At 40.0% G+C, this 8,790-nt stretch overlaps 1 pseudogene; it reads right to left on the bottom strand.

Moving 5' to 3' along the window:
* Window positions 1-3,689: 3,689 nt before the first annotated feature.
* On the bottom strand, window positions 3,690-8,578 carry LOC138444021 (large ribosomal subunit protein uL3m-like; annotated as a pseudogene).
* Between the last annotated feature and the right edge of the window lie 212 nt (window positions 8,579-8,790).

Here is an 8,790-nt window from a genome sequence, read left to right as displayed (position 1 = left end):
CAAGTTGTGCATTGCTTTTAAATAAAAATTTAAAAAATGGAAACAAGAATGGAAATAAAATAAAAAAGTATTCCATCAGTGAGTGATTACTTAGTCATATGTAGTACTAGGCAGTCATTAGAAAAACTAAGGTCCATGTATACAAATTTTAAGTAAGGAAAACAAGTTGCAGAATGGTGTGGTTAGGATAACACCATTTATTTAAAATATTGTGTATATACATGTGCATGTGAGTGTGTGTGCACACCACACTGGGAAGGTACATATTAAAGTGATAGCAAAGTATAGGGATACATAGCAAAGTGGGGAGGAAAGACTTTATAATATTCTACACTTTATATACTGTTGTCCCACTGTTTTTTTTTTAATTTTTATTTTATATTGGAGTGTAGTTGATTTACCATGTTGTACTGTTTGTTTTTTCAAGGAGCATGCATTGAATATGAACGTATGGAATGTTCTGCAGATTTAAAACTAAAGTGATTCTGAGTGTTTCCCTTCCCTTTTTTGCTATGAAAAGGGCCAAGTGTGATTGCACTGTGTTAGGTATAAGGGTCAGGATATTACACTGACTTATAGGGAGGAAATTCACTGGTTCTCCACTCATGAGTATTGTTCCCAAAGGGAAGTTTGTGAATTGTATCAGTCCGCTGTCGTGCCTTAATGTCACCTTAGAGCTGACCAAAAATCTGATTCATGTTTCTTTTTATAGTTCCATTTCCTTCTTCTGCTTAGTTTTGAGCAAGAGTGTGTGGAATTTAAATCTCCAAGCCTAGTATCTGATGACTGTGGCAAGGTATCTGTCCCACACTTTAGAGTTCTGGACTTGGGGTCTTGACTAACCCTGATATTAGTTAGAATTCTTTGGCAATTGAACTACTTTTGTATTTTATTTTATTGTGGAAAGAACACTTAACATGAGATTTACCCTCTTAACAAATGTTTGCGTGCATGTTCAGTCCCTTAGTCGTGTCGTACTCTTCGCAATCCTATGGACTGTAGCCTGCCAGGCTCCTCTGTCCGTAGGATTTCTTGGGCAAGAATACTGGAGTGGGTTGCCATTTCCTTCTCCAGAGGATTTTCCCAACCCAGGGATCAAACTCCATCTCCTGCATTGTCAGGAGGATTCTTTACTACTGAGCCACCTGGGAATCCCAGCAAATTTTTAAGTGTTTGATATATTGTTGTTGACTTCAGGTACAATAGTCATACAGCAGATTTCTAGAACTTACTCATATTTTTAATTTTTTTGGTTCCAGTTTTATTGAGATAAAATTGACATACAGCACTGTATAAATTTAAGGTGTATGACATAATTATTTGACTCACATACATCATGAAATGATTACCATGGTAAGCTTAGCAAACATCCATTATCTCATATAGTTTAAAGAAATAGAAAAAAATTTTTTTCTTATGATGAGAACTCTCAGGATTTACTATCTTAACAACTTTCATATATAACATACAAGTGTTAATTATATTTCTCATGTGGTACATTTCATCCCTAGTACTTATTTATCTTATAACTGGACGTCTGTACCTTTTGACAGCCTTCATCCAATCCCCCTCCTCCCACCCTGCCTCTGGTAATCACATTTCTGATCTCTTTCTCCATGAGTTTGCTTTTGAAGTATAATTGGCCTACAACACTATGTTAGTTCCTATTATTATTAACAACATAGTGATTGTATATTGCTATCCATTTCAAAGTTATCACCACAATAAGTCTAATTACTGTCTGTCACCATTCAAAACTATTACATAATTATTGATTATATTCTCCACACTGTGCATTTCATGCCATGAGTCATTTATTTTGCATCTAGAACTCTGTACCTCTTAATCTCCCTCACCTGTTTCTATCTTCTGCCCACCCCCTTCCCTCTGGCAACCACCCTTTTGTTCTCTGTATCTATAACTCTGTTTCTATTTGGTTATGTTTGTTCATGTGTTTTGTTTCTTAGATTCCACATGTAAATGAAATAATATAGTATTTGTCTTTCTCTTGTGTGACTTATTTCACTTAGCATGATATCTTCTAGGTCCATCCAGATTTTTGAAAATGGCATGATTTCATTCTTTTTCTATGACTGAGTAGTATTCCACTTCATAGGTAGGGCTGAATCTTTGCCTGGTAGTTGTTTGATCCAGTACTGATGCCAACAGTCTGGTGGGTGGGTCTAGTCCTGGTACTAATAAGCTAGAGGGAGGATTCCAAAATGGTACTTGCCAGCACAATGCCCTCGTGGTAGATGATTCCCCAGAGTGGATGCTGCCATCATCCCTGTCCCTACGGTGAGCTCCAGTTGCCTCCTAACTTTCCAGGAAGCTTTCCAATAGCAGTTGGTGGGACTGACCCAGGCTTCTTTTGAATTACTACTTCTGTCCTGAGTTCCGGTGTATATGAGCTTTTGTGTTCTCCCTTTAAAAGTGGACTCTATTTCAAACAACCCTGTGGGTCTCCGGAAAGTAAGCCCCATTGGCCTTCAGCGTCAGACATTCTGGTGACTCCTCTTCCTGATGTGGAACCCTCAGGCTGGGGAGCTTGATGTGGGATTCAGACCCTGTGTTCCTTGGGGTGAGCCTCTGCAATTGTAATTGTCTTCTCATTTGTGGGTTGCCCACCCCAGGGCTATGAATCCTGGCTAGACCATGACTCTGCTCCTCCTACCCTCTCACTATGGTTCCTTCTTTATATCTTTAGTTGTAAGAGATCATTTCTACTAGTCCCCAGGTCTTTCTCATTAATAGTTTCTCTGTAAGTAGTTATAATTTTGGTGTGCCTGTGGAAGAGAGTGAACTCAAGGTTCTCCTACTCCACCGTCTTGACCATACTCCCTCATTTTTCTTTTAAATAAAAGATGTTAAATTTACAAACACTTTAAGATAACTTGGGAAATATGCAGTAAAAAAAGAATGAATCCTTCAAATTACAAAGACTTTACTAGTATGCAAACTGCCAGTTCCTCTAAATTTGGCATATCCAACCTACTTATTTGTTGTTGTTCAGTCTCACTAAGTCATGTCCAACTCTTTGTGACCCCGTGGACTGCAGCATGCCAGGCTTCCCTGCCCTTCACTATCTCCCTGAGTTTTCTCAAACTCATATCCAATGAGCCAGTGATGACATCCAACCATCTCATCCTCTGTTTCCCCCTTCTCCTCCTGCCCTCAATCTTTCCCAGCATTAGGATATTTTTCAATGAGTTGGTTCTTCACATCAGGTAGCCAGAGTTTTGGGGCTTCAGCTTCAGCATCAGTCCTTACAATGAATATTCAGGGTTGAAATCCTTTAAGTAGTAATTTTTCTAACAGAGTTTAGTTGGAGAATGAGTAATGTATTTATGCCTTTGACAAAGAAAACACGTATGGTATTGCTGTGCTTGAGAACAGAGAATATGCTGCTGCTGCTGCTAAGTCGCTTCAGTTGTGTCTGACTTTGTGCAACCCCATCCAGGCAAGAACACTGGAGTGGGCTGCCATTTCCTTCTCCAATGCATGAAAGTGAAAAGTGAAAGTGAAGTTGCTCAGTCATGTCCAACTCTTAGCGACCCCATGGACTGCAGCCTACCAGGCTCCTCCACCCATGGGATTTTCCAGGCAAGAGTACTGGAGTGGGGTGCCATTGCCTTCTCTGACAGAGAATATAAATCTTGGCTAATTTTACTGTTCTGGCCCATCAAAACTCAAAGAACATGTGAGGTTCTGCCTGTCCAGTGAGGATAGGCAAATATAATAGCAGGTGTGCTAGGTGGGCATATGTTTTTATCTTACAAATCTTATGGTTGTTCCTCTTCATCTCCATTTGGAAAATACATAGGGAGTAATAAATTTTATTTTATTTTATTTTAAAAAATAAATTTTAATAGTAATCTTTATCTGTGATCAGTTTAGAATCTCTGAGCATCTCTAAGCAATTTTTATGTCCAGGTACAGAGCCATTTACACAGTTCACATTGTGCGTTCAGTCCGTATGCTGTCCTATCTGTGCTTCCCGTACATCCAGGCTTTTTAGTTCCAGGCTGACTCTGGCAACATCACTGGTTGAAATTGTTCTAGGACTTCTGTGGATTTTTGTTTGACCATAAGTAGTGGTGAAGTGAAGTGAAGTGAAGTGAAGTGAATTGAATTTACTCAGTCATGTCTGACTCTTTGCGACCCTGTGGACTATAGCTTACCAGGCTCCTCTGTCCATGGAATTTTCTAAGCAAGTGTACTGGAGGGGGTTGCCATTCTGGCCTTTAAATCCCCATGTTTTCATGATGCCTCAAAAACCTTCACCAATATGATTTTTGTTGTGACATTCATATACTGTCTGGGAGAAAATGAGCAGCATAACAAGGAATGCCTGGTTTAATGACGGTGTTTTCTGTTATTATGAAAGGTTTTTAACTTTGCATACTGGCAGCAAGTCAAGTTTCCAGTAAATTTCCAATATAGATGTAGATTTACAGAAATGTGATACAGTGAAGAAGGCAAAGTGCCAAAGAATTGATGCTTTTGAACTGTGGTGTTGGAGAAGACTCTTGAGAGTTCCTTGGACTGCAAGGAGATCCAACCAGTCCATTCTGAAGGAGATCAACCCTGGGATTTCTTTGGAGGGAATGATGCTGAAGCTGAAATTCCAGTACTTTGGCCACCTCATGCGAAGAGTTGACTCACTGGAAAAGACTCTGATGCTGGGAGGGACTGGAGGCAGGAGTAGAAGAGGACAACAGAGGATGAGATGGCTGGATGGCGTCTCCAACTCGATGGACATGAGTTTGAGTGAACTCCGAGAGATGGTGATGAACAGGGAGGCCTGGCGTGCTGCGATTCATGGGATCGCAAAGAGTCGGACACCACTGAGTGACTGAGCTGAACTGAACTGAACTGAATGGTAGTTCTATTTCTAATTTTTTAAGGAACCTCCATGATTGAGTGTGTGGAGCAGAGCCCAATAACCTGATGACATCCATAGGCTGTATGGTGAAGGGGGAACATTTATTTACTTGAGACTTAAGAGACTTTAGGGTGCATCTGTTACCTTAGCTTGTATGGGTATTTTTAAATGCCTCTGCTATAATTGTTTACCCAGCTGGTAGAATCATTAGTATTGACTCCTTCAAGTAATTACTACATTTTTGTTTCATTTTCAGTAAGTTAATTTTAGGGGTCCTGCTGGCATTTTAGAATTTTGAAAGAAAAATTTCACTGGCTTGTCAAAGCTAAAACTTTATAGTGTCTATATATAAAGTAAAACAAAGCTTTGAATTATAACATATCTTAAAAATAGGGCTGTTAGCAATTACTGAAGCTGTTATATTTTGGGGAGTGCCTGTACATATGTACACAGGTATGTGTTTTTAATTGAACTATTCCTTACTTCTGACAATAAGAAAGCCTAAGTGAAAAGGCTTTGTTATATGTAATAAGTGGTATTTCAAACAAGTTAAATGTGACTTTGTTTATTGCTCCATTAAAAGTGATAACTTCAAAAAACTAGGGCTTTTAGTGTTGGTGTAGAGTAGATATTAGTGTGTTCTCCAGGGTAAGACAGTTAAGTCTTCCATCATTTAGCACGATCTATATAATCATTATAAAAATTATTTACTCAATATGTGCTTGTTGTTCAGTCGCTTAGTTGTGTCAGACTCTTTGGGACTCCATGGACTGGAGCATGCCAGGCTTCCCTGTCCTTCACCATGTCCCAGAGCTCAGATTCATACCCATTGAGTCAGTGATGCCATTCATTCAATATGTGCTTAGACATTGGGAACCCAAGGATAAATGAGACAGACTTACTTCTTTTAACCATGGCATTTATAATCACATATTTACCTGGCTGACTATGGGCAAGCTACTAATATCTGTGAACTTTAGGTATTCCATTTGTAAAATAAAAGCAATATTACTGTTACATTCCTTCTAGGATTCTGGTGGAGCCTTGTTGTTGTTCACTTGCTAAGTTGTGTCAGACTCCTGGCAACCCCATGGACTGCAGCACACCAGGCTTTCCTGTCCTTCACTAGCTCCCTGACTTTGCTTAAACTCATATCCACTGAGTCGGTGATGCCATCCAACCATCTCATCCTCTGTTGTCCCCTTCTCCTCCTGCCTTCAATCTTTCCCAGCATCAGGGTCTTTACTAAGGAGTCAGTTCTTTGCATCAGGTGGCCAAAGTACTGGAGCTTCAACTTCAGCATCAGTCCTTCCAGTGAATGGTGAGGATTGATTTCCTTTAGGATTGACTGGTTTGATATTCTTGCTGTCTAAGGGACTCTCAAGAATCTTCTCCAACACTACAGTTTGAAAACATCAATTCTTCAATGCTCAGCCTTCTTTATGGCCCAACTCTCACGCCCATATATGACTACTGGAAAATCATAGCTTTGACTCAGTTCAGTTTAGTTCATTTCAGTCGCTCAGTCGTGTCCGACTCTTTGCGACCCCATGAATCGCAGCACGCCAGGCCTCCCTGTTCATCACCATCTCCCGGAGTTCACTCAGACTCATGTCCATCGAGTCCGTGATACCATCCAGCCATCTCATCCTCGGATGTCCCCTTCTCCTCCTGCCCCCAATCCCTCCCAGCATCAGAGTCTTTTCCAGTGAGTCAACTCTTCTCATGAGGTGGCCAAAGTACTGGAGTTTCCGCTTTAGCATCATTCCTTCCAAAGAAATCTCAGGGTTGATCTCCTTCAGAATGGACTGGTTGGATCTCCTTGTAGTCCAAGGGACTCTCAAGAGTCTTCTCCAACACCACAGTTCAAAAGTATCAATTCTTCAGTGCTCAGCCTTCTTCACAGTCCAACTCTCACATCCATACATGACCACTGGAAAAACCATAGCCTTGACTAGACAGACCTTAGTCAGCAAAATAACGTCTGTGCCTTTGAATATGCTATCTAGGTTGGTCATAATTTTTCTTCCAAGGACTATGCCAAAGGCCTTTAACTGTGTGGATCACAATAAACTGTGGAAAATTCTGAAAGAGATGGGAATACCAGACCACCTGACCTGCCTCTTGAGAAATCTGTATGCAGGTCAGGAAGCAACAGTTAGAACTGGACATGGAACAACAGACTGGTTCCAAATAGGAAAAGGAGTACGTCAAGCCTGTATATTGTCACCCTGCCTATTTAACTTCTATGCAGAGTACATCATGAGACATGCTGGACTGGAAGAAACACAAGCTGGAATCAAGATTGCCGGGAGAACTATCAATAACCTCAGATATGCAGATGACACCACCCTTATGGCAGAAAGTGAAGAGGAGCTAAAAAGCCTCTTGAGGAAAGTGAAAGAGGAGAGTGAAAAAGTTGGCCTAAAGCTCAACATTCAGAAAATGAAGATCATGGCATCCAGTCCCACCACTTCATGGGAAATAGATGGGGAAACAGTGGAAACAGTGTCAGACTTTATTTTTTTGGGCTCCAGAATCACTGCAGATGGTGACTGCAGCCATGAAATTAAAAGACGCTTACTCCTTGGAAGAAAAGTTATGATCAACCTAAATAGCTTTGACTAGATAGACCTTTGTTGGCAAAGTAATGTCTCTGCTTTTTAATATGCTGTCGAGGTTGGTTATAGCTTTTCTTCCAAGGAGCAAGCGTCTTTTAATTTCATGGCTGCAGTCACCATCTGCAGTGATTTTGGAGCCCCAAAATAAAGTCTCTGTTTCCACTGTTTCCCCATCTATTTCCCATGAAGTGATGGGACCAGATGCCATGATCTTAGTTTTCTGAATGTTGAGTTTTAAGCCAGCTTTTTCACTGTCCTCTTTCACCTTCATCAAGAAGCTCTTTAGTTTCTCTTTGCTTTCTGCCACTGAAGTGGTATCATCTGCATATCAAGGTTATTGATATTTCTCCCAGTAATCTTGATTCCAGCTTGTGCTTCATCCAGCCCAGCATTTTGCATGATATACTCTGCATATAAATTAAATAATCAAGGTGACAATATACAGCCTTGTCATACTCCTTTCCCAATTTTGAACCAGTCCATTGTTACATGTCCAGTTCTAACTGTTGCTTCTTGACCTGCATACAGGTTTCTCAGAAGGCAGGTAATGTGGTCTGGTATTTCCATCTCTTTAAGATATTCTACAGTATGTTGTAATCCACATAGTCAAAGGTTTTAGTGTAGTCAATAAAGCAGAAGTAGATGACTTTTTGGAATTCCTTTGCTTTTTCTGTGACCCAGCATATGTTAGCAATTTGATATCTGGTTCCTCTGCCTTTTCCAAGTCCAGCTTGTTCATTTGGAAGTCTTGTTTCACGTACTGCTGAAGCCTAGCTTGAAGGATTTTGAGCATAATCTTGCTTGCATGTGAAATGAGCACAAAAGGAGATTAAACATGTAACACAGTGCCTGTTGTATACTAAGTACTCAGTAAATATCAGTTTGTCTTTTTTAAAAGATTTACTAATCATTCGTGGTAGTTGGTAGTTAAAGATTTCCAAAGAACAATTCTTAGCTTTAACTCTGCCTCTGAATCAACTACAGTCCGTGGAGTCACAAAGAGTCAGATACAACTGAGTGACTAACACACTCACTTTCACACTGAATCAGCAGCACCAGAACTTTACGTCATCTTGGTGAGGAACTTCCTTACACTGGAGCTACTGAGTCAACACTGTTTTCCACAAAAAGACTTTTATAAAAATATTCATTTGTTGTTGTTGTTTAGTTGGTAAGTTGTGTTTGACTCTTTTGCAATTTTGACTAATTCCAATTTACTTTTCTTTGTTTTTGTCTTGTGTTTTGGTGTCATATCTAGAAATCCCCTTGCCTAATCCAAAGTCA

This window comes from Ovis canadensis, chromosome 7, assembly GCF_042477335.2.
Source record: "Ovis canadensis isolate MfBH-ARS-UI-01 breed Bighorn chromosome 7, ARS-UI_OviCan_v2, whole genome shotgun sequence".
NCBI lineage: Eukaryota > Metazoa > Chordata > Mammalia > Artiodactyla > Bovidae > Ovis > Ovis canadensis.
Note: the sequence above shows the minus strand (reverse complement) of the source record. Positions and strands in the feature narration are given on the sequence as shown.